At 41.4% G+C, this 26,699-nt stretch overlaps 1 protein-coding gene and 2 pseudogenes across 6 annotated transcripts in view; 1 reads left to right on the forward strand and 2 right to left on the reverse strand.

The window, feature by feature from the left end:
• Nucleotides 1–26,699, reverse strand: part of TAB3 (TGF-beta activated kinase 1 (MAP3K7) binding protein 3) — a 91,955-nt gene that overhangs the window by 55,526 nt on the left and 9,730 nt on the right. For 2 of the 6 annotated variants that reach the window (XM_058714180.1, XM_058714174.1), the window contains exon 1: nt 3,938–4,047. The exons of 1 other annotated variant lie outside the window; for it this stretch is intronic. The gene's annotated coding sequence lies outside the window, so the exon portion shown is untranslated. Of the gene's footprint in view, nt 1–3,937; nt 4,048–26,699 lie in introns of those variants that run through there. 3 more of the 6 variants (XM_058714177.1, XM_058714176.1, XM_058714178.1) reach the window with 2 other exon arrangements.
• LOC131502934 (B-cell CLL/lymphoma 7 protein family member C-like) lies at nt 3–4,031 on the reverse strand (annotated as a pseudogene).
• On the forward strand, nt 2,921–5,475 carry LOC131502041 (PAT complex subunit Asterix-like; annotated as a pseudogene).

The following is a 26,699-nucleotide window of genomic DNA, read 5'->3' on the forward strand; positions in this document are numbered from 1 at the left end:
CTCTCAAAAAAAAAAAAAAATTTAATGTAACTACATTTTTCTTGTTTTTTAATTTCTCAATTCCTTTATCTTAAACATTACCCCAAAAATGAACTTCAAGTAGGAGCAGAAATCCCAGGCACCTACATGAATGCTGCTTCTTCCATATGTAATGGCTTTTTCAAACCTGATAGAACACAAAATCCACCCCACATTCACGTGAACTTTCTCAACCTTAATCACCATAGCTCTCTCCCCTTCCTAAATGCCCAACAAGTTCAGTGTGCATCACCCTATTTGCACCTGAAATAATGTGTGTTAACTTTTCATCGTCCTCTAGGGTTCAGCACTGTAAATCTTAAGAAAAATCAAACATGCTCTTTTAGTTACAGTGCCTTATGCACACTAAATACTTAGTGTAAATGATTAAATACAGGATTTTAAATTAATTGGAAATCTAATTTGCTCTGGTTGAGGTGTTTTAAATTTTTTGTTTTCGGTTTTTTAAACAAAGAGTCTTTATTTGTAAAAAGCCAAAGGGCTCCTGGTCGATAGGACAGGCCAGCTTCTCAGGGCTTGGGGGCATTTGGGCAGATGTGCTTGGGGTAGGGGATGCCCTGTGTCTGTGTCACCCAGGGCTCCCCTGGGGACAGGTGGCACTGACTCAAAGACAGGGTAAGCTGGCGGGGGGGGCGGGGGGGTGTTGTTCAGCCTCTAGCAATCCTGGAACAGGGTAAGCTGGGGGGGCAGTGCTCAGCCTCTAGCAATTCTCGAACAGGGTCCTCCTTGGTCAGCAATGGGAGTGCATGGGTGCCGCCTGCAGTTAGGCCCCCAGGATCTGTCTCTTGGCACAGCCATGGGGGCTGAGCATGCTCTGGGGCCGCTTCAAGTGGTGGGGCAGGAGCCACGGGGAGGCTGGGCTGGTGGGTGTCCCATGGGCTGGACTCAGTGCCCTTTTGCAGGGAGGTCTCCGAATGGAGACTGTGGTTACTGTTTTCATCACTGAGACCCAGCAGGATGAGGGGGCCACCCTAAGGGACTGGCACCCCTACCCCGCCACTCCAGGGCTTGGAATCTCTCTGTCCCCACCACCTGCCCTCTGTCGCTCCCCCTCCTGGAGATCCACCACTGGCACTCAACTTGAAGATACAAAGGGAAGTGTGGCCTACAGTTGACCCAGCACTCCTCCCATCTCCAGACTTTCTCCACGGTCACCATCACCTTCGTGAGGTCATCCTTGCCCCAGCTCCAGGTCTTAGCCCGCAGGGTCCCACCGGCCATGCTGGTGGGGCTGGAGCGGAGACCGAGGCCACAGCTGGGCCGCCTCCCGTCCCACGGGCTTGGGCTCAGGGCCAGAGCCAGGTGCCGCTCTCTCGGCCTGCCGGCCCTCCCTCCAAGGTCTTTAGTCTCAAATAACATTATTTAAAAAGAGAGACAGGACAAGTGACTAGTAACACATGCCAGAGGCAGATCATCTCCACATTTTATAACTTAAACAGATTACTTAGCACACTTTTTCAAAAGGGAGGTTGTGGCCTATTAGTGAAACGTATAATAACATTTATTGGGTGATGGTAAGTATGAAAGAAAAAAAAAGTCACAGAAAATAGCAGAGTGCTTGATACATAGTAATGGTAAATCTGGATTCAGAAGTCTTGTATGAGGTGTAGGTATGTATTATTAGATCATGATTAAAATGTGTTGTGTTGTTTTCCTCCCCCCCGCCCCCACTGTGGGTTCTTATGAGAAATACTTAGAACATGGGGAGGTATTCTAGGCTACGTAAAAAAACAACAAACATTTACTACCTTTCCATTTTACTTTTATCTCAACAGATGACGATTTTCTTAACGTTTTAAAGGTTTATTCTGAGAGCACATGCACACACCAGCGGGGTAGAGCAGAGAGGGAGGGAGAGAAGAGATGGCAGCAACTCGGCGTGGAGCTGAGACACGTGTGCATATGAAAGCTGAAACAACTCTTGATGTTACGAATTTCTGTGTGACTTTGTCTTTCTCAAATGCAGCCTCAATGGGTTCTGGGTGGCTCCCTCACGTACTACTGGAGGGCTCCTGCCTCCTAAAAAGATTTTTAAAAGGTGAGCCCGGGCGGCTCAGTCGGTTACGCGTCCGACTCTTGATCTCAGCTCGGGTTCCTGGGATTGAGCCCCTTCTTGGCCCTGTGTTGACAGAGGCGAGCCTGCTCGGGATGCATTCTCTTTCTCTCTCTCTCTCCCCCTCCCACCCCCAGCCCCTTCCCTGCAAGAGCACGCACACACTCTCTCTCAAAATCAATAAATAAACATTAAAAAAAAAAAAAAAGGTTAAAAAAAGTAATCAATTTCCTGGGGCGCCTGGGGGGTAAGTCGGTTGAGTGTCCGAATTCGGCTCAGGTCATGATCCAGCCCTTCCCGAGTGTGAGCCCTGAGTCAGGCTCTGGGCTGACAGCTCGAAGCCTGGAACCTGTTTCAGATTCTGTGATTCCTTTGCACTTTCTGCCCCTCCCCCACTCGTGCTATCTCTCTCTCTCTCAAAAATAAACAAACATTAAAAAAAAAAAAAAAAAAAAAAAAAAGTAACCCGTTCCCTAAACCCAGAAATTCAAGATCACAAACCGTGGGAACTTCATACTGGAAGGGTATGAAAGATGAACAAAAATATCGTTTATAATCATTTCTTTAACAATGTCAAACCTGATGATCCTCCCGAATCCACTGTTCATTCATTTAACAAGATCTGAGCAGTCAGGTTAGAGGTACAAAAGACTGATGCCCTCAAAGAAACACAGTGACAGGTATAGGAGAGGGGTTAAGTCATATAAAGAAACAAGGTAAGACAAGGAAAAATCTTCATGGAAGAGATGACATTTAAACTAGGTTGCAAAGAATAGGATTTTTTTTGAAATAAAAACAATAGAAATATAAAGTTGGAAGGAACTCTAGATGTCGCGTAACCCACTGGTTCCCAACTGGGGATGCTTTTGCCCCAAAAGGCACATTTGGAAATGTGCGGAGACAATTTAAATTGTCATACTGGGGAGGGACGCTTCTGGCATTTTGTAGGCAGAAGCCAAGGATACTGCTCACCATCCTACAGGCCACAGACAGCTCCCGACAACAAATTACCTGGCCTCAAACGTCAATAGTGCCAAAGGTGAGAAACCCTGAATCCAGCCTCAGTATAATGTCCTTGTTTTATATAAGATGACTGAAAGCTGCAGGGATTTTAAAAACTTGCTAAAAAGCTAAAATCACACAACCGGCCTCACAACATCTTGGCCGGCGTTTAATTCACACACACAGCCACACATGTTATTATACTAGGAAAGAGATGTTTTGTAACAGTGGCAAAGTCTCTGTCATGTGGAAAAACTAGGTGGAAATCAAAGCTGATATTATTATTCAGTCTTTCTTGAAACGGATCTACCAGTGGCTCAGAGAACTACAAAACCATATAAAAAATTATACCCGTACATGTTCAGTATACGAGATTTATCATCTCCACAACTCTGTTACTGAGCATGGACCGAAAAGAACAATTACCACAAAAGCTAGGCAGGTGGAAGATGGGCATGTGCACACAGCACACTCAATTACTCCGCAGGGCAGGTCTCTGAAACTCCACCAGCTCCAGCCACAGTCACCGAGGGTCTGGGACCTGGGTGGGATTTGCCCCTTTAGTTCAAAACCATATGCTAAGTTACCCTTCCCTTTGCTGATGAGCTTTCTAGTAACAAATTACATGTACAAAGACCTTCTCAGGGGCCTGATTTAGGGCCCAAATCCAAACACGTCAAGTTTCCCGGCCATCTTTTATTTTTCCATCCTTGCTCTTCCATGCCCAAAGGGGTGAGAGGGAGGGCATGGGGTAAATACGTGTTAACAGCAGTACAGATTAGATTTCGGAACGGTTTTTGGCCCTAGTAACTACCGAAATGAAGATATATATACACTCCTTACCTCTCATTTTTCGATTGCTGAAACTTCAACTAAGATGCCTTGTCCAGTTTGACACACAACAATTCACGGTGAAACGCTTGAGAAAAGGCTGCAGACACTACCCTGAAAAAACTGAAGACCAAAGAGGTTTCAATTATAAAAGGTTTAAAGACAGCCTGAGCAAATGATAGTAGATAAATCAAAGGTCACGAAACAGAAAGCAGTGTTCGTACTCCTTTACTGCCTGAAATTTCAGGGAATACGTTTACATTCAATCAATACCAACAGAAAGTTCACCTGACTGCATCAGCCACCCTGCACCTCTTCCCACTAAGTCACGTCTAGTGCCTAGGGGAGAGCCAGCAACAGCAGGGAGGACAGCCACAGCTCCTGTGAGGTTTCTGTCTTCACAGAAAGCTAGCGAGGCTGGGGGACGCCTGGGGAGCTCAGGCACTTAAGCGGCTGGCTCTTGGTTACAACTCAGGTCATGATCTCACAGTTCATGATTTCGAGCTCTGCATCAGGCCCTGTGCTGACAGCGAGGAGTCTGCTTGGGATTCTCTCTCTCTCTCTCTCTCTCTCTCTCTGTCTCTCCCTCTCTCTGTCTCTCCCTCCCTCCCTCCCTCTCTCACTCACTCAAAACAAATAACCTTAAATTTAAAAAATTTAAAATTTTTTTAAAAAGCAAGCAACAGGAACTTTACTTGCATCCCCGGCAAACTATCGGGGGTCCCTGTAGCTCCCCATTTATACTAGTCATTAAAATGTAATGAGTTTCAGGCTCTTTAAGAGCCAGAGGTCTTAAAATTTATATGACTCCATACTGAATCTAATTTACTCTCTGGTAAAGTAAAGGCATTTTTTAAATCTCCAAACCCCCAAAGGAGCACCACACCCACACTGCAAAGCCCAACAGCAAAGGGGGTATATGGCTTTTTGTCACCTGCTCTATCTTCTCAATAGAATTCAAAATGCTCACTGAAGACTGGGAGGCCCTTCCCATAACCCAACTCACAAAATCACACATCATTCAAAAATACAGAAAAAAAAGTATTTGATCATAAGCCTCAGTGAAATAATAAATAGTCTTAGACACAGAGGAAACAATACATACCGATCAATAATTACGTTAAATGTAAATGGACTAAAGCTCCAATAAAAAGATACAGGGTGGGTATCTACTAACAGTATGCTGGACCCACAGGGGCTGAACAAAGTGCCGGGGAACAAGCCCCCACAGAGCCAGTGTAACCTGGCCTTGGACGACCTGACGCCGGCCTACATGAACCCGTTCGGCATTATCTTCAGCACGTGCAGCCTCGTGCCCAAGGTGCAGTGGTACGCCCGGGTCACCGTCTTCTGCCCGTTCATCGGCGTGGCCAACGCCTAGAGCTCTGAGGACAGTGCACGGATGATGAGCAGCCACGCTGTCCATCTCTGCCACGGTGATGTCCAATCTGCGGAACCCTCAGCCCATGACGCTCCCCCGGGGATGTCAGCAAAGGACTACTCTAGCCACCTTCCCCCAGGCCCGGCCCCCTGGCTGCTCGGCTTGCTAAGTCACCTGCTGTCCTGGGTTTCCCTGAATGAGAAAGTCTCAGGGTCCACACCTGCATGGAGGGAACCTGACCCTTTCCCTGGGGTTCCACTTCAGCTGGGCAAAGAATACCCTAGGCCTACCGTTCCTGCCTACCTTCCCCAACCTGCCTGCCAGTGAGGGAGATGCTATCCATGTTTCTAAGTGTAAGTTCTGCAATCTGGCAAAAGAAAAAAAAAAGATATAGGGTAACTTGAATAAAAAAAAAAAAAAAAAAACAAGACCAGAAGCACCTGAGCGGCTTAGTCAGCTGAACCTCCGACTTCAGCTCAGGCCATGATCTCACATTTCATGAGTTTAAGCTCCACATCAGGCTCTCTGCTGTCAGTGCAGAGCTCCCTTTGGATCCTCTGTCCCCGGCTCTCTCTGCCCCTCCTCCCACTCAATGTCTGTCTGTCTGTCTCTCTCTCTCTCTCTCTCTCTCTCTCTCTCAAAAATAAATAAAAAGTGTTTAAAAAATAAAGCAAAGGGGCACCTGGGTGGCTCAGTCGGTTAAGCATCCGACTTCAGCTCAAGCCATGATCTCACAGTCTGTGAGTTCAAGCCCCACGTCAGGCTCTGTGCTGACAGCTCAGAGCCTGGAGCTTGCTTCAGATTCTGTGTCTCCCTCTCTCTCTGCCCCTCCCCTGCTCATGCTCTGTCTCTCTCTGTCTCAAAAATAAATAAAAACTTTAAAAAAAAATAATAAAGCAAAGAACAAGACCATCCACATATGGTCTTACAAGAGACTGACTTCAGAACTAAAGGCACATGCAGAATAAAAGTGAAAGAATGGAAAAGCATTTATCATACAAATAGAAGTGAAAAGAAGAGCCAGGGTAGCAATACTTATACCAGACAAAACAGATTTTAAAACAAAGACTGGAGCAAAAGACAAAGAAAGACACTACATAAAGATAAAGGGAACAATACAACAAGATGATATAACAATTGTACATATCTATGCACCCGACACAGAAACACCAAAATATGTAAACCAATTATTAACAGACACTCTAAAACACCAATGAAAGAAACTCAACTGTAATACAGTAACAGTAGGGGAGTTTAATACCCAGATACATCAATGGACAGATCATTCAGACAGAAAATTAAAAGGAGAGTGGCTTTAAATGACACATTAAACCAGATGGACCTAACAGATATACAGAACATTCTATCCAAAAACAATGAAATACACAGTCTTTTCAAGTGCACACGGAACGTTTTCCAGAATAAATCACGTTAGGCCATAAAACAAGTCTTAGTAAATTCAAGAAAAGTGAAAACACATCAACTATCTCTTCTGACCAAAATAATATGAAACCAGAAATCAATTACAAGAAAAAATCTGGAACAAAACACCAGTACATCTCTGCCCCTCACTCAGTTGCACCCTCTCTCAAGAGCAAAAAGATGCAAAAATCCTTAAACAAGTATGAGCAAACCAAGGTCAACATTACACTAAAAAAAAAAAAAAAAAATCATATTCCAGGGATGCAAGGATGGTACAATATTCACAATTTAATGTGATACATCACAGTTATCAAGAGAAAGAATAAAAATCTTTATGATCACGTCAAGAGATACAAAAAAAAAAAGCATGTGACAGAGTACAACATCCATTCACAATAAAACTCCCAACAAAGTAGGTTTAAAGAGAACAACCTCAACGTAATAAAAACCATATATGAAAAGCCCACAACAGCATAGTGAGTGGTAAAAAAAAGTGAGAGCTTTTCCTCTAAGATCAGAAATAAGCCAAGGATGTCCATACTGAACACTTTTGCTCAACATAGAACTGGAAGCCCTAGTCAGAGCAACCAGACGAGGGGAAAAAAAAAAAAAAAAAAAAAAAAAAAAAGGCAACAAATTGGTAGGGAAGAAGTAAAACTCACGATTTGCAGATGACATAGTGCTATATAGAGAAAACCCTAAAGACTCCACCAAAAAAAAATAGAATTGATAAACGAACTTAATAAATTGCAGTCTATAAAGTACACAGAAATCTGTTGCATTTCTCTACACTAATAATGAAGTAGCAGAAAGAGAAATTAAGAAAACAATTCCATTAACAATTGCATCAGAGAGAATAAAATACGTAGGAACATGGGGCGCCTGGGTGGCGCAGTCGGTTAAGCGTCCGACTTCAGCCAGGTCACGATCTCGCGGTCCGTGAGTTCGAGCCCCGCGTCAGGCTCTGGGCAGATGGCTCGGAGCCTGGAGCCTGTTTCCGATTCTGTGTCTCCCTCTTTCTTTGCCCCTCCCCCGTTCATGCTCTGTCTCTCTCTGTCCCAAAAATAAATATAAAACGTTGAAAAAAAAAATTAAAAAAAAAAAAATACGTAGGAACAAACCTAACCAAGAAGGTGAAAAATCTGTACTCTGAACACTCTAAAACACCAATGAAAGAAACTCAAGATGACACAAATGGGAGGATACTTCATGCTCATGGATTACAATCATTAGCATTGCTAAAATATCCATACTACCCAAAGGGTTCTCCACATTCATTGCAATCCCTATGAAAATACCAAGAGCATTTTTCACAAAACTAGAATACTACTAAAATCTATATGGAACCACAAAAGACCTTGAATAGCCAAAACAATCTTGAGAAAGAACAAAGCTGGAGTATTACAATCCCAGATTTCAAGATATATTATAAAGATGTAGTAATCAAAACAGTATAGTACTGGTACAAAAAGAGACACATAGATCAAAGAAACAGAGAGCACAGAAATAAATCCACACTTAAAAAGCCAATTAATGTATGAGAAAGGAGACAAGGGAGGCTATATGATGGGGAAAGGACAGTCTCTTCAATTAAACAGTACTGGGAAAACTGGACAGCTACATGTAAAACAGTGACACTGGACCTCTTTCTTACACCATACACCAAAATAAATTCAAAAGGGATTAAAGAGGGGCGCCTGGGTGGCGCAGTCGGTTAAGCGTCCGACTTCAGCCAGGTCACGATCTCGCGGTCCGTGAGTTCGAGCCCCGCGTCAGGCTCTGGGCTGACGGCTCGGAGCCTGGAGCTTGTTTCCGATTCTGTGTCTCCCTCTCTCTCTGCCCCTCCCCCGTTCATGCTCTGTCTCTCTCTGTCCCAAAAATAAATAAAAAACGGTGAAAAAAAAAAATTAAAAAAAAAAAAAAAAGGGATTAAAGACCAAAGTGTGAGACCTGAAAATATAAAACTCCTAGAAGAAAACATAGGCAGTAATTTCTCTGGCATCAGCCTTAGCAACATGTTTCTAGATATGTCTCTCCGACAAGGGAAACAAAAGCAAAATTAAACTACCGGGGCTACACCAAAATGAAAAGCTTTTGCCAAAAAAGAAAAGCATCAACAAAATGAAAAGGCAACCTACTGAATGGAAAAAGTTATCTGCAAATGATATTAACTGATAAGGGGCTAATATCCAAAATACATAAAGAACTAAAACTGAACACCAAAAAAACCATCTGAGGGGCACCTGGATGGCTCAAACATCTGACTTCAGCTCAGGTCATGATCTCGCGGTTTGTGAGTTCAAGCCCCACATTGGGCTCTGTGCTCACAGCTCAGAGCCTGGAGCCTATTTCGGAATCTGTAACTCCCTCTCCCTCTGCCCCTCCCCCGCTCATGTTGTCTCTCAAAAAACAAACAAACATTAAAAAAATAATAATAACAATAATCCGATTAAAAAATGGGCAGAAGACCTAAATGGACATTTTTCCAAAGATGACATACAAATGGCCAACAGACACATGAAAAGATGCTCAATTATCAGGGAAATGCAAATCAAAATAACAATGAGATACCATTTCACGCCTACCAGAAAGGCTATCATCAAAAAGACAAGGGGTGCCTGGGTGGATTAGTCAGTTAAGCATCTGACTCTGGATTTCAGGTCAGTCAGGTCATGACCTCATGGTGGTGAGATCAAGCTCCACATCAGGATCCGGGCTGATGTGGAGCCTGGTTAAGATTCTCAGTCTCCCTCTCCCTCTGCCCCTCCCTTGCTAAAGAGCGCAGGTGCTCTCAAAAAAAAAAAGAGAGAGAGAGAGAGAGACAGACAAGAAATAACAAAAGCTGGCAAGGATGTGGAGAAAAGGGAAACTTCATGAACTGTTGGTGGAAATGTAAACAGGCATAGCCACTGTGGAAAGCGGTATGGAGTCTCCCCCCCCAAAAATTAAAACTAAAAATAGTATACAATACAGTAATTCCACTACCAGGCACTTACCCAAAGAAAATGGAAAACACTAATCCAAAAAGATATGCACCCTTATGTTTACTGCAGCATGATTTATAATAGCCTAGGGGCGCCTGGGTGGCGCAGTCGGTTAAGCGGCCGACTTCAGCCAGGTCACGATCTCGCGTCTGTGAGTTCGAGCCCCGCGTCGGGCTCTGGGCTGACAGCTCGGAGCCTGGAGCCTGTTTCCAATTCTGTGTCTCCCTCTCTCTCTGCCCCTCCCCCGTTCATGCTCTGTGTCTCTCTGTCCCAAAAATAAATAAAAAACATTGAAAACATTGAAAAAAAAAAAAATTTTATAATAGCCAAGATATGGAAGCAACCCAAGTGTCCATCCAGAGATGAATGAATGGAGAAGATATGGTATGTATGTATGTATGTATGTGTGTGTGTGTGTGGAATACTACTCAAACATAAAAAATAAAAAAAAATAAAAAAAGGTATCCTACCATTTGAGACAACATGGATGGGGACCTAGAAGGTATTTTACTAAGTGAAGTAAGTCCAAGAAAGACAAATACCATAGGATTTCACTTACATATGGAATCTAAAAAGCAAAACAGGGGCGCCTGGGTGGCGCAGTCGGTTGAGCGTCCGACTTCAGCCAGGTCACGATCTCGCAGTCCGTGAGTTCGAGCCCCGCGTCAGGCTCTGGGCTGATGGCTCGGAGCCTGGAGCCTGTTTCCGATTCTGTGTCTCCCTCTCTCTCTGCCCCTCCCCCGTTCATGCTATGTCTCTCTCTGTCCCAAAAATAAATTAAAAAAACGTTGAAAAAAAAAATTTATAAAAAGCAAAACAAACAATAAAGCACTCTTAAATAAAGAGAACTGCTGGTTGCCACAAGGGAGGTGGGTGGGGAAATGGGTGAAACAAAGGGGATTAAGATGTGCAATCTTCTAATTGTAAAACAAATAAATCACTGAAATGAAAAGTAATGCAGGGAATAGAACCAGTACTATTGTGATCATGTTCTTTGGTGACAGATGGTGACTATACTTGCGGTGAGCACAGAGTAACGTACAGAATTGCTGAATCAATGTTATACACCTGAAACTAACATAATGTTATACACTAATTAAACTTCATTTTAAAAAAGGAGAAGAAAACAGTCTTCAGTTCCCCAACAGGCAATATTAACAACTCAAGAACTGACTAGAGGGGCGCCTGGGTGACGCAGTCGGTTAAGCGTCCGACTTCAGCCAGGTCACGATCTCGCGGTCCGTGAGTTTGAGCCCCGCGTCAGGCTCTGGGCTGGGCTGATGGCCCAGAGCCTGGAGCTCGTTTCCGATTCTGTGTCTCCCTCTCTCTCTGACCCTTCCCCGTTCATGCTATGTCTCTCTCTGTCCCAAAAATAAATTAAAAAGTTGAAAAAAAAAAAAAAAAAAAGAACTGACTAGATATTGCAGGTTAACCAAGGAGCCTTAGTGAATGAGGGAAAAATTCTCCCACAGAGAAAGATTTCAGCGAATAATGGCAGAAGGGAGCAAATTAGCACAATCACAATTTTGTAACTTTTTTTATTTTTAAGTAAACTCTAGCCCCAATGTGGAACTCGAATTCACGACCCCACGATCAAAAGTCTCATGCTCAACCAGCCAGGCACCCCTCACTTTTGAAAATTTTCTTTAAATAATCCTTGCAATGGTAATCGGTAGATGGTAAAAGAATTCGGTAAAAAGTGGGGCTTCATGAAGGGATCAGGAGGTTATCACCTGAGCCCTCTGACAAATCAAACTATACAAAAACACTTGTTAGGGAACTGGGGAAACTTGAACATGGACTAAGTATGGTATGAGCTATTAAGAAATCATTCTTGGGGCACCTGGCTGGCTCAGTCGGCTGAGCATCTATCTGACTTGGTGTCAGCTCGGGTCCTGTTCTCACAGTTCCTGGGACAGAGCCCCGAGTCAGGCTATGCACTAACAGGCGAGCCAGCTTGGGATTCTGTCTCTTTCTCTCTGCCCCTCTCCCACTCAGGAGTGCATGCAGGTGCAAGCTCTCTCTTTCGAAATAAGTAGTTAAAAACAAAAAAGACATCCTTATCAGGTGTGTTGTGTACGCTAGTGCATTGCGGTAATACAGAACAACGTGTCGTTTTATAGACACATTTAGGAATAAAACAATATCTCGGACGTGGTATAAATTCTCAGCGAAAGAGACATTTGGAAATGTTCACAAATAAAAAAGTAAAAATAAAAGCACTTAACTAATAGTCACTACAGAGTCCTTTAAGGAGAAAACATCAATGAACTCAAATTAATATTTAAAAGATCATTTTCATTATTTTTTAATTTTTTTTTCAACGTTTTTTATTTATTTTTGGGACAGAGAGAGACAGAGCATGAACGGGGGAGGGGCAGAGAGAGAGGGAGACACAGAATCGGAAACAGGCTCCAGGCTCCGAGCCATCGGCCCAGAGCCCGACGCGGGGCTCGAACTCACGGACCGCGAGATCGTGACCTGGCTGAAGTCGGACGCTTAACCGACTGCGCCACCCAGGCGCCCCTCATTTTCATTATTTAGTAAAGAGATTGTAGAATAAGAAGCTAGAGATATAAAACTAATGCAAGGGTTCTTAAGGCAGTCCCGAGATAAAACCCTTAAAAAGCCAACACCATTATATTTAAGTATCAACTTAATAATCCTGTCAGTAATTATAATTATCAATATTAACATTTATAATTGATTATAATATTAAACATGTTAACTTAAGCACTTATTGAATTATGATATGCCAGGCTCTGCAATAAGCAATGAAGCAAGACTATGGCACCCATGCCCTGTTTTAAAGCTTCCACTTGCGCTGGTAAAAAAAAAAAAAAACATACTCCATACCCCGGTTGAGGTAAAGCAAGTTTACTGAAGAAAAATAACCAAAGTAGACAAGAGAAAAGATACAGGATTTAAAAAAGAAAAGGAAAGAATGCCAATACTCTGATGAGGATATTCAAGAGATAACAGCACAGGTCGCAGTTCTATCAACAGTTTAAAGCACGACAGGTTTGTCAGTGGGACAAGAGGGGACACTAACGAATGAACTTCCGAAAAAAGAATCCTCAGGGATTAAAAGTAACTAGTTCTTGAAAGAAAATGGAGTAATACTGAATGTGAGGAGGCCACATCCTCATACCCTGAAATCCATAGTAACTGAACACCATACTGACTGACTACTGCCAGTAAACAAGGGCATTTGACCTTCACAGACCTACGTAACTGTTCAAAGTTACCGTAACAAGGACACGGCATGTGGAATGCAAGCACCACGTAGAAGCAGAAGCACCACCATATTTCTGGTGACGCACGGACTGCAAAACGGGTCCAAGGCAGAAAAGCTTCTTGTTCTCCCAAAGGTTCAGATGATCAGAGCAAACAAGATTTTGGCTAGGATCTTCATCAAGGGTGATTACAGAAGGAAAAGAAGCCTTACAGAAGATACCCAGTAAGGGAGTTAGAGGGTTTGAGTTTAGCCACATGAATGACAAGGATGGCAAATGTGTTGGAGAGAAAGGAGGTATCTTTTTGGAACTGGAAAAACGGAGGCACGTCTGAAGACACGGGAAAGAGACTGCTGGTACACGTGGGGATGCAAAAGGACTAGCGACAAAGCCAGCTTTCCAAAAGGACAGAGGAGTTGGCAAATTCCAGAGCCAGTGGAATCATGAACTAGAAATGGGGGCGAGGGGGGGGTTACTGAGGATGGGATATGAAGGAGTAATCTCCCCGTTGTCCCAATCTTTAGGACATGAGTCACGAAGTCACTGTATCATTTAGTTTACAGGAAGAAGAAAGCAGAACATGACAAAACTGGGACATCAGTGAGTATATGCACAGGCCAGTGTTAACTGGTCACAAGAGGTAAAAAATGCCCACGTGGTCCCAGACAAAGAACATATGCCGTTAGCCAGGTGTGGGGCCACAGCAAGTCACTTAACTTCCCTTAGGCTTTGTTTCCTATTTTTTTGCTTAAAACTGCCTAACCATCGCACCTCACAAGGCTCCCGTGGAAATTACACAAAGAAGGAAAATGGTTCTCACCTGTAAAGAACCACGTTCATTCCCAAGGCTGTCTGAGAGCTCTCACAGGACAGCAAAGAGGAATCTCAGCAGAAATATATCCGTGTTTCCTATTTCAAAAGGACAGATATGGATTATACCTACAAACAGGTCAACCATGACAGATGTAATGATGGTACAAGCACGGCTGGGAAAGCTTTCTTTTACGTGACAGAAAAAAATTAGCCGATACTGTGCAACCCAATAGCCATTAAGAGGGATTTCATGTTCCAAGAGTAACTCCAGACACTATTTTTTTTTTTTTAATATTTATTTTGAGGGGCACCTGGGTGGCTCAGTCGGTTAAGCGGCCGACTTCGGCTCAGGTCACGATCTCACACCTCGAAGGCCCCCGAGTTTGAGCCCCATGTCAGGTTCCGTGCTGAAAGCTCGGGGCCCGGAGCCTGCTTCCGATTCTGTCTCCCTCTCTCTCTGCCCCTCCTCTGCTCACGCTCGGTCTCTCTCTCAAAGTAAATATATATATTTTTAACGTTTATTTATTTTTCAGAGAGAGAGAAAGAGGAAAGACAGAGCGCGAGCAGGGGAGGGGCAGAGAGAGAGGGAGACACAGCCTCGGAAGTAGGCCCCAGGCTCTGAGCTGTCAGCTCACCGCCCGACGTGGGGCTCAAACTCACGAACCGTGAGACCGTGACCTGAGCCGAGGTCGGACACTCAACCTACCGAGTCACCCAGGCGCCCCCCTCCAGACGCTATTTTTAGCTGAAACTTAAAATACAACAGATCTGTCCATTGTCAGGATCTAGAAACTGCCTAAGGTTGAAGAGACTTAAAATGCTGCTGAGTATTGTTATAATTTTACATTTATACACACTCATAGGCACAGAATATACACTTTTAACACAAATCTACAAAATTAGCCAAGTGAGTACAATTCCGTAAAACAAAACTTAAAGAGAACTAGCGGCTGAGTCTGAAGTCTTAGAGAAGCACGTCCAAAGCGTACTCTGCCATGAAGAGCCAACAAGACTTCCTCTCTCAGTTACAGCACATTAGGGGATTTGAACCAACCTGCCTGCCGAAGACCTATAAATAGAGCTGCACAAAATGTAAGAAACGACTATCTTAAAGGACTGAGGAGCCAACAGGATAGTGCTTTCAGATGGATTAGAGGACCAGAAAATTCAGAGAGGTGACCCCAACAATCCGAAAGAAACCAGAAGCTAAACTGCATCGGACAGCCTGACAGGCTTTAAGGGACAAAAGGAAAATCCTCCCCCCAGCTTCAGGTTAGGAACCTGAAGATCAGCACCTCAGAAGTAAGGGTGAACCAGAAATGAATCAGTCCATACACTGAATGCACTCTGGCTTTGAGTCATCTGGTTGGCCCAGAAAAACCTTGACAGAGATTAGACTAAGTAATCCTGGATTCCCTCAAGCAGATGCCACAAAAATAAATCCTTTCTGGAAGATATCGTCCTTGGTCACAAATAATTTGTCAAATAACTCTTCAAATCCAATGCCCAGCATACAATTAAAGACAACAGAGCACTTGAGGAGACAAGAAAACAGGATCAAAAGCCATAGAAAGAGCAGACAACAAAAAGAGATTCACAGGAACTCCAGATACTGGAATTACCAAACAGAAAAATTTTTTTTTCAAACAAAATTTTAAATTACAATTTAATCTCAGTAATCAACTAAAAAACCATAGTAAGTGACATAATCGATTTTTAAAAGACGCAAAAAAGTTACTGAAAAATACAAAAACTAAAATTAAGAATTCAAGAAAGAGGTTTAACAGTCATTGAAAGAGTAAATCAGACAGTGGAGACAGTACCTCAAACGATAGATTGGTGGGGAAAAAGCTCAGAATGAAGGGAGGGTAACAAACATGAAGATAAAGTAGAAGGTCCACCATACAACACAGTTAACTGGAATCCAGAAGAAGAGGTAGTATGGGGCGCAAGCAATATATAGCTAAAATCTTCCAATAATGATGAATAATGTCAAACCACAAACTTAAGACTCTCGATGAATTCCTAGCAGACAACCAACAAAGAAACACTTAAAACTGTCCTGTGGGGTGGGGTGGGGGGAATTACTTTCTTTCTTTCTTTTTTTTTTTTTTTTAATGTTTATTTTTCAGAGAGACAGAGAGAGAGAGCGCGCGTGCGCATGCGAGCAGCGGAGGGGCAGAACAAGAGAGGGACACAGAACCCGAAGCAGGCTCCAGGCTCTGAGTTGTCAGTACATAGCCCAACGCGGGGCTCAAACTCATAAGCCGTGAGATCATGACCTGAGCTTAACCAACTGAGCCACCCAGGCACCCCAAGATAGCTTAGTTTGCAACAATATAAATCAAAGCTAATAAAACAATCTCTAAGGAGCAGAAAGAAAAACTGCCAACCTAGTACTCCAGTGCAGAGAAAATATCCACCAAAAATGGAAATGAAGGGGCTCCTAGGTGGCTCAGTCCGTTGTGTTCAACTCTTGATTTCGGCTCCAGTCATGATCTCACAGTGTGTGGGTTCCAGCCCTGCATCAGGCCCTGTGCTGACTGTGCAGAGCCTGGTGGGGATTCTTGCTCTTTCTCTCTCTGCACCACCCCACCCCCCATCAAAACAAATAAACATTAAAGAAATGGAAATGAAGTATATTCTCAAATAAGAACAAAGTTCACTTCCAGCAAACCCCACTCAGAAATCACAAAGCAAAAGAAAACTGATCCAAATTGGAAGCTCAGAGATGCAGAAAAGAATGAAGAACCATGCAAGTGTTAAGGAAATGGGTTTAAAATCTAACGGAACACTGTATAAAATACTGTCTTGTGGAGTTTAAAATGCATATAGAAACTTAACTCCAAACTCATTATGTATATTAAATATGTATGCCTTTTATAAAAAAAAATTTACAGAAAATGAAATTATAGGACAAAGCATGTATGTCAGGAGGTGGTTAAATGGAACTAAGGAGTTTTAATGTTCTTGCTTCAACCAAGAGGAAAGTGAAAGTATCACTTAACACTAGACTTTGATAAATCAAATACACATGCTGTACATGCTGGGGTAATCACAAAAAGAATTAAAATAAATATGTGGTATTTGAACCAATAATGGAAAAACTGATACAAAAATAATGGAAGAGAAAAAGAAATAGAGAACAGGTAAACTGGAATGTACAGAAATGCTGGAAGTAATCTCAAAATAACAGTAACCATATTAAATGTGAATCAATTGAATGTTCAAAAAAAAAAAAAGAAAAGAAAAGAAAGAAAGATTATCAGACTGGATTTAAAAAAATCCCTACAGGGGCGCCTGGGTGGCGCAGTCGGTTAAGCGTCCGACTTCAGCCAGGTCACGATCTCGCGGTCCGTGAGTTCGAGCCCCGCGTCAGGCTCTGGGCCGATGGCTCGGAGCCTGGAGCCTGTTTCCGATTCTGTGTCTCCCTCTCTCTCTGCCCCTCCCCCCGTTCATGCTCTGTCTCTCTCTGTCCCAAAAATAAATAAAAAACGTTGAAAAAAATAAAAATAAAAATAAAAAAATAAAAAAAATAAAAAAATCCCTACAAATAGAGGTTGTTTTCAAGAGAGTCATCTAAAATATAACACAAAAAGATTAAAAGGAAAAGGAAAGAAAAATACATCATGCAAACATGAGCCACAATAAAGACGGAACAGCTAAATTAGTTTCAGACACCAAACAGACATCAAAGAAAAAGCATCCTTACAGTTAAAAGAGTCACTTCAAAAATGATAAAATGTTGGGGCGCCTGGGTGGCTCAGTCGGTTAAGCATCCGACTTCAGCTCAGGTCACGATCTCGCGGTCGGTGAGTTCGAGCCCCGCGTCGGGCTCTGTGCTGACAGCTCGGAGCCTGGAGCCTGTTTCAGATTCTGTGTCCCCCTCTCTCTGACCCTCCCACGTTCATGCTCTCTCTCTGCCTCAAAAATAAATAAACGTTAAAAAAAAAAAAAAAAAGAAGTTATCTAAGGAAAATGTGATAAAGCCAGAAACCAAATACAAAATATGGATACTTAGAAAATTCTCATTATTACTAGAATTTAAGAAATATTTTTAAAAAGTATTTATTTATTTTGAGAAAGAGAGAGAACACGTGTGGGGAAGGGGTAGAGAGAGAAGGAAAGAGAATTGCAAGCAGGCTCTGCACTGACAGCACAGAACCCAACACAGGGCTCGATCTCACAAACTGTGAAATCATGACCTGAGCTGAAATCAAGGGTCAGATGCTTAACTGACTGAGCCACCCACACGGCCCAAGAAGTACAGTTTTCAATAACTCGCTGATCAAAGAAGAAACTGCAATGGAAATTAGAAAATGATGTGAAATAATGAAAATATTACCTATCAAAAATTATGGGATTCAGGCAGAGCAATACTTGAACATGAAATGATAGTTTTAAATCCCTGTGTTGGAAATTAGGTTGCGAATTAATACCTAACTACCACTGTTAAGCAGTAAGAAAAGCAAAATAAACCCTAAAGAAGTAAAAGGAAATAGTGGACATAAAAGCAGATATTAACAAAATGTAGTGTTTTTTTGGGAAAATTACTATTAATTGCTAAACCTCCCCATGCAAATTATTTTTAAAAAGCAGGAAAAGATACACTTACTCAGTAGAAAGAATGAAAAATGCCCGAGAGATGAAAATATACATTTGGACAAAAAAAACTTGTACATGAATGTTCATGACAGCATTATTCTTGATGGCCAAAAAGTAAAAACCACCCAAATGTCCATCAACTGATGAATGAATAAAATGATATATCCACCCAGTGTACTATTTTCTCACAATAAAAATATAAAACTGACACATGCTACAATACAGATGAACCTCAGCATTATGCTCAGTGAAAGAAGCCGGTCACAAAGTAGCACATATTGTATGATTCCATTTATATGAAGATTTCAGAAGAAACAAATCTATAGGGGGCAAAAAAGATTTGTAATTACCTAGGACTGATGAGGAGGGAAGGGGCTGGGGGATAATAGGGAATGAATGCTAATGTTCTAAAATTGCTTATGATGATGGTGGACAACTGTGTGAATGTATTAAAAACCACTACATTGTATGCTCAAGTCTATTTAAAAAAAATAAAAAATAAAAGGGAGGTTTATCACTAAGCCATCCGTACACATTAAATGATAAAAGAGTATAACTGTAATGCCAATACATTTGGAACTTCAGCTAAAACAAATTTTAATAAATATGAGATTTGCCAAATGGTTATAAGAAGAAATAAAGCCATATTAAGCATCTTTTCCCAACTACAATTGTATGAAACTAGAAACCAACTGCAAGAACAGAAACAGCAAATTCACAAATACTGAAGTAATGTGTCAACAAAGAACTCAAAAGAGAAAAAAAAATACTATGAGACAGCTATCTACACATTTAATGCAATCCCTACCAAAATTACCACCAGCATTTTTCACAGAGCTAGAACAACCCACCCTAAAATTTGTATGGAATCACAAAAGACCCCAAATTGCCAAAGCAATGTTGAAAAAGCAAAGCAAAGCTAGAGGCATCACAACTCCGGACTTCAAGCTGTATTACAAAGCTGTAGTCATCAAGTCAGTATGGTACTGACACAAAACAGACACATAGATCCATGTAACAGAATAGAAAACCCAGAAATGAACCCCCAATTATACAATTAGTCTTCAACAAAACAAGAAAGAATACCCAATGGGAATAAGACAGTCTCTTCAACAAATGGTGGTGGAAAAAGTGGACAGCAACATGCAGAGGAATGAAACTAGACCACTTTCTGACACCATACACAAAAATGAATTCGAAATGGATAAAAAACCTAAACATGAGACCTGAAACGACAAAAATCCTAGAAAAGAACACAAGCAGTAACTTCTTTGACATCAGCCACAGTTAACTTCTTTCTAGATATGTCTGAGGAAGGGAAACAAAAGCCAAAGACAACTCTGGTGACTGTATCAAAACAAAAACTTCTGCACAGCAAAGAAAACAATAAAACTAAAAGGCAACCTACTGAATGGGAGAAAACATTTGCAAATGATGTACCTGATAAAGGGTTAGTATCCAAAATATAACTTACAAAACTCAACATCTGGAACACCTGGGTGGCTCGGGTGGTTAAACGTCCAACTCTTGGTTTCAGCTCAGGTCATGATCTCACAGTCTGAGGGTCTGAGCCCCATTTCAGGCTCTGCACTGGTGGTGCGGAGCCTGCTTGGGATTCTCTCTCTCTGCCCTTCACCCAGATGCATGTGCTCTCTCAAAATAAACTAAAAAAACAAAAACAAAAAAACCCTCAATACTCAAGGGGCAACTGGGTGGCTCGGTCAGTTGACTGTCTGACTCTTACTCTCAGCTCAGGTCATAATCTCACAGGTCCTGGGATGGAGCCCCGTGCTGGGCTCTGAACTGAATGCACAGAGCCTGCTTGGGATTTTCTCTCTCCCCCTCTCTCTGCCCCCTCCCCTGCTCATGCTCAGTCTCGCACTCTCTCTCAAACTTTAAAAAAAAAAAAAACCCTCAAAAACGAATAATCCAATTAAAAAACAGGCAGAAGACACGAATACACATTTTTCCAAAGTAGACATACAGATGGCAAAAGACACATGAAAAGATGCTCAACATGACTGATCATCAGAGAAATGCAAATTAAAACTACAATGACGTATCACTTCACACCTGTCAGAATGGCTAAACTCAACAATACAAGAAACAACAGGTGTTGGCAAGAATGAAAAGAAAGGGGAACCCTCTTGCACTGTTGGTGGGAATGGAAACCCGGACAGCCACCCTGGAAAATAGTATGGAACTTCCTGGAATATATAATGAAATATTACTCAGCCATAAAAAAAAAAAAAAAAGAATGAAATCTTGCCATTTGCAACGACATGGGTGGAGCTAGAGAATATTATGCTAAGCTAAATAAATCAGAGAAAGACAAACAGCTTATGATTTCACTCATGTGGAATTTAAGAAACAAATGAGCAAAGGAAAAAAAAGAAGAGAGAGAGGCAAACCAAGAAACAGACTCTTAATCATAGAGAACAAACTGATGATTACCAGAGGGGAGGTGGATGGAAGGATGGGTGAAATTGGTGGTGGGGATTAAGCAGGGCACTTGTGATGAGCATCAGGTGACGCATGGAAGTGTTGACCTATATTGTACACCTGAAATTAATACTACAGTGTATGTTAACTAGAATTTAAATAAAAAAACTTTTTTAAAAAGTACCTTGTCAAATGAAAATGTAAAATACAATATACCAAGATTTATGCAATGCAGCAAAAGCAGTTCTAACAGAAAAGTTCAAAGCAACAAATACCTATATATATTTTTAAAAAAGAGAAAAGAAAGGAAAGGAAAGGAAAGGAAAAGAAAAGAAAAGAAAAGAAAAGAAAAGAAAAGAAAAGAAAAGAAAAGAAAAGAAAAAAGAAAAGAGAAAGCTCTCAAACAGCTTAACATATCTCAAGGAACTGGGACAAGGTGGGGGCAAGTCCACACTCAGGACAATGAAGGATAACAAAGAACAAACCAGAAACACGTGAAATAAAGACAAAAGAAACAACAGTAAAGATCAATAAAACTAAGAGCTGGTTCTGCGGAAAAAAAATAGAGAACCGTTAGCTAGACTCAACAACAATAAAAGGAGGGCTCAAATACATAAAAATAGAAGTCAAAGAATACATTACAACGATACCACAGAAATACAAAGGATCATAAGAGACCACAATGAACAATTACATGCAAACAACCTGAAAAACCTAGACAAAATGGATAAATTCCTAGAAACATGCAACCTTGTAAGACTGAATCATGAAAGAATAGAATAAATAAGTGGAACAATTACTAGGAAGATTGAATTGATAATCAAAAACCTCCCAATGAGCAAAACGCCAGGACAGACAGTGACACGAGTGAATTCTACCATTCAAAGAATACCAATCATTCTCAAACTCTTGCCCCCAAAATAGAACACTTCCAGACTCATTTTACAAGGCCAGCATTATTCTGATACCAAAACTAGACAAGGACACCACAACTCAATAAAACTATAAGCCAGTATTATTGATGAACATAGATGCAAAATCCTCAACAAAATATTAACAAACCAAATTCAACAATACATGAAAAAGACCATACACCAGGGGCGCCTGGGTGGCGCAGTCGGTTAAGCGTCCGACTTCAGCCAGGTCACGATCTCGCGGTCCGTGAGTTCGAGCCCCGCGTCAGGCTCTGGGCTGATGGCTCGGAGCCTGGAGCCTGTTTCCGATTCTGTGTCTCCCTCTCTCTCTGCCCCTCCCCCATTCATGCTCTGTCTCTCTCTGTCCCAAAAATAAATTTAAAAAAACGTTGAAAAAAAAAATTAAAAAAAAAAAAAAAAAAGAAAAAGACCATACACCAGAAGCAATGGGATTTATTCCAGGCACACAAGAATGCAAATAAACCAACGTTATATATCACATTAAGAAAATAAAGGATAAAAATCATATGATCATCCCAATAGGTGCAAAAAAAAAAATTCAACATCCTTTTATGATAAAAACTCTGAGCAAAGTGGGTATAAAGGGAACACACCTCAATATAACAAAGGACATGTATGACAAGCTCTCAGCTAATATCATACTCCAACGGTAAATAGCTCAAAGCTTCTCCTCTAAGATCACGAACAACACAAGATGCCCACTCTCACCACTTTGATTCAACATAGTATCAGAAATCTTAGCAATTGGGGCGCCTGGGTGGCTCAGTCGGTTAAGCGGCCGACTTCGGCTCAGGTCACGATCTCGCGGTCCGTGAGCTCGAGCCCCGCGTCAGGCTCTGGGCAGATGGCTCAGAGCCTGGAGCCTGTTTCCGATTCTGTGTCTCCCTCTCTCTCTGCCCCTCCCCCGTTCATGCTCTGTCTCTCTCTGTCTCAAAAATAAATAAACGTTAAAAAAAAAAATTAAAAAAAAAATCTTAGTAATTAAGCAAGAAAAAAATAAAAAGCATTCAAATTGTTAAGGAAAAAGTAAAAACGTGTCACTATCTGCAGATGACATGATATTATGTAGAGAAAACCCTAAAGACTCCACCAAAAAATTGTTAGAACTAATGAATGAATTCAGTACTTGCAGAAAACAAAATCAATACACGGAAATCTGTTGCATTTCTATTAACTAATAACAAACTATAAGAGAAACTAAGAAAACAATCTGATTTACAATTACATCAAAAAGAATAAAACATGTAGGAAAAAATTTAAAGAGGTGAAAGACCTGCCTGTACACTGAAAATTATAAGACACTGATGAAAGAAAGGGAAGACACAAATAAACGGGAAGATATTCCACGCTCATAGATTGGAAGAATATTGTGAAAATGTCCATAACCATCCAAAGCAATCTACAGAGTCAATGCAATCCCTATCAAAATACCAATGGCAGTTTTCATACAAATAGAACAATCCTAAAATGTGTAGGACTGACCTCAAAAGGACCCCAAAATGGCCAAAGCAATCTTGAGAAAAAGGAACAAGGCTGAAGGCATCAAACTCCAGGATTTCAAGCTATATTACAAAGCTATAATCATCAAAACAGTATGGTATTGGCATAAAAACAAACACACAGACCAACAGAACAGAACAGACAGCTGAGAAATAAACTGAAGCATATATGGTCAATTAATTTATGACAAGGGAGCCAAGAACACACAGGGAAGGAAGGAGAGTCTCTTTGATAATCTCTTGGCAGGTTGCTTCAGATTCTGTCTCCCTCTCTCTGCCCCTTCCCTGCTCACACTCTGTCTCTCTCTCTCAAAAATAAACAAATATGAAAAGAAAAATTAAGAAAAGAAAAAAGAATGGGGCACATGAGTGGCTCAGTCAGTTAAGTGTCCAACTTCAGCTCAGGTCATGATCCCACGGTTAGCGAGTTTGAGCCCCACATCGGGCTCTGCGCTAACAGCTCAGAGCCTGGAGACTGCTTCACATTCTGTGTCTCTGTCTCTCTCTGTCCCTCCCCCGCTCATGCTCTGTCTCTCTGTCTCTCTCTCTCTCAAAAATAAACACTTTAAAAAAATTTTTTAAATATAACGTCTGTCAGGAAAACTGGACAGCTACAGGCAAAGAATGAAACTGGATCACTATCTTACCCCATATGCAAAAATGAACTCAAAATGGATTAAAGACTTGAACATATAACACACGAAACCATAAAACTTCTAGAAGAGAACATAGGCAGTAATAAGCTTGACATCAGTCTTGGTGATGATTTTTCTCAATCTGGCTCCAAAAGCAAAGGCAACAAAAAGCAAAGCAAACAAGTGGGACTACACCTAACTAAAAGGCTGCTGAAGAGCAAAGGAAATCATCAACAAAAATGAAAAGACAACCTACTGAAAGGGAGAAAATATTTGCAAATCAGAGCTCTGAGAAGAACTCCTACAACTCAACAGTAAAAAAACAAACAACCTAATTTAAAAATGGGCAGAAGTTCTGAATAGTCAGTTTTCTAAACAAGGCATGCAGATGGCCAAAAGCTACATGAAAAGATGCTCAACATCACTAATGATCAGGGAAATGCAAATCAAAAGCACAATGAGGAGTACCAAGTTGGCTCAGTTGGTAGAGCACGTGGCTCTTGATCTCAGGGTCATGAGTTTGATACCCACATTGGGCACAGAGGTTACTTCAAAAAAAGAAAAAAGTGGAAAAAAACCCCACAATGAGATAACATCTCACACCTGTCACAATGCCTAATGTTGGGGTGTCTGGGTGGCTCAGTTGGTTAAGCATCCAACTCTTGATTTTGGCTCAGGTGATGATCTTGTGGTTCATGAGATCAAGTCCCATGTCAGGCTCTGGGTGCTGACAGCGCAGAGCCTGCTTGGGATATTCTCTCTCTCTCTCTCTTTTTCAAAATAAATACTAAATAGGGGCGCCTGGGTGGCTCAGTCAGTTGGGCATTTGACTTCAACTCAGGTCATGATCTCACGGCTCCTGAGTTCAAGCCCCGCGTCGGGCTCTGCGCTGACAGCTCAGAGCCCGGAGCAAGCTTCAGATTCTGTGTCTCCCTCTCTCTGACCCTTCCCCGCTCACGCTCTGTCTCTCTCACTCTCAAAAATAAATAAATGTTAAAAAAAATTTTTTTCAAAATAAATACTGAATAAATAAACATTAAAAAATTAAAAAAGAATGGCTAATATCAAAAAAAAAAAAACCAAGAAATAACAAGTGCTGGCAAGGATGTGGAGAAAATGGAACCCTATCTACTGTTGGTGGGAATGCAAATGGAGCAGCCACTATGGAAAAGAGGTTGGAGGTTTCTCAATAACTTAAAAATAGAACGATCATATGATCCAGCAATTCCACTTCTGGGTATTTACCCAAAAATAGAAAAAACACTAACTCCTGTATTCACTGCAGCATTATTTACAATAGCCAAGAAAGAAAGTAAAATACCATATGATCTCACTTATATGTAAAATCTTAAAAAAAAAACAAAACTCAGTGATACAGAGAACAGATTAGATTAGAGGCTGCCACATACAGCAAGTAGAGGTAGGCAAATGGATGAAGGAGGTTAAATGTACAAAATTCCAGTTATAAAATAAATGAGTCCTGGGGATGTAATGTACATCATGGCAACGATAGTTAATAATACAGTAATGTACATGTGAGAGTTACTAAGACTGTAAATCTGAAAAGTCTTCATCAAAAGTGGAGCACCTGGGTGGCTCAGTGAGTTACAATGTCCACTTCAACTCGGGTCATTATCTCATGGTTTGTGGGTTTGAGCCCCGCATCTGGCTCTGTGCTGACAGCTCGGAGCCTGGAGCCTGCTTCAGATTCCGTGTCTCCCTCTCACTCTGCACCTCCCCTGCCTGTGGCCTCAGTCAGTCTCTCTCTCTCAAAAATAAATAAAGATTTTTGAAAAAAAGTCTTCATCAAAAGAAAAAAATTAGAGTAATAACTATGTACGGTGACAGATGTTAGCTAAACTTATTGTGGTGAACATTTTGCAATATATACAAATATGGAATCATTGTGTTGTGGGCCTGGAACTAAACTGGTAAGTTATACGGGGCGCCTGGATGGCTCAGTCGGTTAAGCGTCTGACTTTGGCACAGGTCATGTTCTCAGGGTTCGTGAGTTCAAGCCCCACACCGGGCTCTCAGCTGACAGCTCAGAGCCTGGAGCCTGCTTCGGATTCTGGGTCTCCCTCTCTCTGCACCTCCCCCGCTCATGCAATGTCTCTCTCTCTCTCTCTCTCTCTCTCTCTCAAAAGTAAACATTAATTTTTTTAATAAATAAATAAATAAATAACTGGTATGTTATAGGTTATGTTTATACCTCAATTAAAAAAAACAAAAAAACAAAAAAACCCTGAAGTATACTACTACTACTTTAAAAATTCAATCTGTACTTAAAACCTTTCTGACAAAGCAAACTCTAGGTCTAAATGGCTTCAGGACTCCTTTCTATCATAACTTTAAAGAAGAAATAAAACCAATCTTACCACACTCTCTGAGAAGAAACAGTATACAACTACACACAATATATAAATGAGTCCCACATTCATAATGTTGCCCAAGAGTATACGAGGATTCCATTTATATGAAGCACAAAAGTAGGCAAAACTATATGATGTTAAATGTCAGGAAAATGGTGAAGGAAAGTAAAAGGTACAAACTTCCGGTTATTTAAAAAAAAAAAGTCAGGGAAATGACTGGGGGTGTAGGGTAGTAAGTGATCAGACAGGCACACATAGGAGCTTCTACATGACTGATAATGTTCACTTTCTTGATCTGGGACAAAAGTGTGCTCGGTAAAAATTCACTGAGCTGTTTACCACTGACATATGCTTTCTGCACATTTAGTGAACTTTTAATAAGTTCTTTTTTAAGTATGAAGGAGTACTTATTTTTCAAAATCTGTTAAAGGATGGGGGAGTAAAAAAGTC

This window comes from Neofelis nebulosa, chromosome X, assembly GCF_028018385.1.
Source record: "Neofelis nebulosa isolate mNeoNeb1 chromosome X, mNeoNeb1.pri, whole genome shotgun sequence".
Lineage (NCBI taxonomy): Eukaryota > Metazoa > Chordata > Mammalia > Carnivora > Felidae > Neofelis > Neofelis nebulosa.